Raw genomic sequence first — 593 nt, 5'->3', positions numbered from 1 at the left:
GAGAGCTGGAAAGGAACGTTTTATGAGGGCATGCAGTGACAGAACAATGGGTAATGGCTTCAAACTGACAGAGGATAGGTTTAGATTGGATGTTAGGAAGCCATTCTTTAGTGTAAGGGTGGTGAGACAGTGGCAGATGTTGCCCGGAGAAGCTGTGATGCCCCATCCCTGGAAGTGTTCAAGGCCAGGTTGGATAAGGCTCTGACCAACCTGGTTTAGTGGCAGATGCCCCTGCCCATGGCAGGAGGGGTTGGAACTAGATGATCTTCAAGGTCCTTTCCAACCATTCTATGGTTCTGCGAAGCTTTGGCTTACTTCCTTACTCTGGTAGGGATATAAATAGCACTAGCAGTGGTGTGGTAACCTGGTAACTGGATGTCTGTGAGGATCTGGTTGGATATATGAATAATCTGGTGAATATATGAATAATCCGCTGGAGACAGGAAGGCTCGGGTGGATATTTGAACATTCTGCTGGATATTTGAATACTCTGGCGGACACGGGAACGCTGCATGACCGCGGCAGGGTGGGCAGCCTGGGCCCCCCCTCAGCGCCGTCCCGCCGGCAGCGCTGCCCTGCCCGGGCTGGCCCGC

This window comes from Corapipo altera, unplaced genomic scaffold (genome assembly GCF_003945725.1).
Source record: "Corapipo altera isolate COAL_440 unplaced genomic scaffold, ASM394572v1 60, whole genome shotgun sequence".
In the NCBI taxonomy this organism is placed as follows: domain Eukaryota; kingdom Metazoa; phylum Chordata; class Aves; order Passeriformes; family Pipridae; genus Corapipo; species Corapipo altera.
This window is presented reverse-complemented; position numbering follows the sequence as displayed.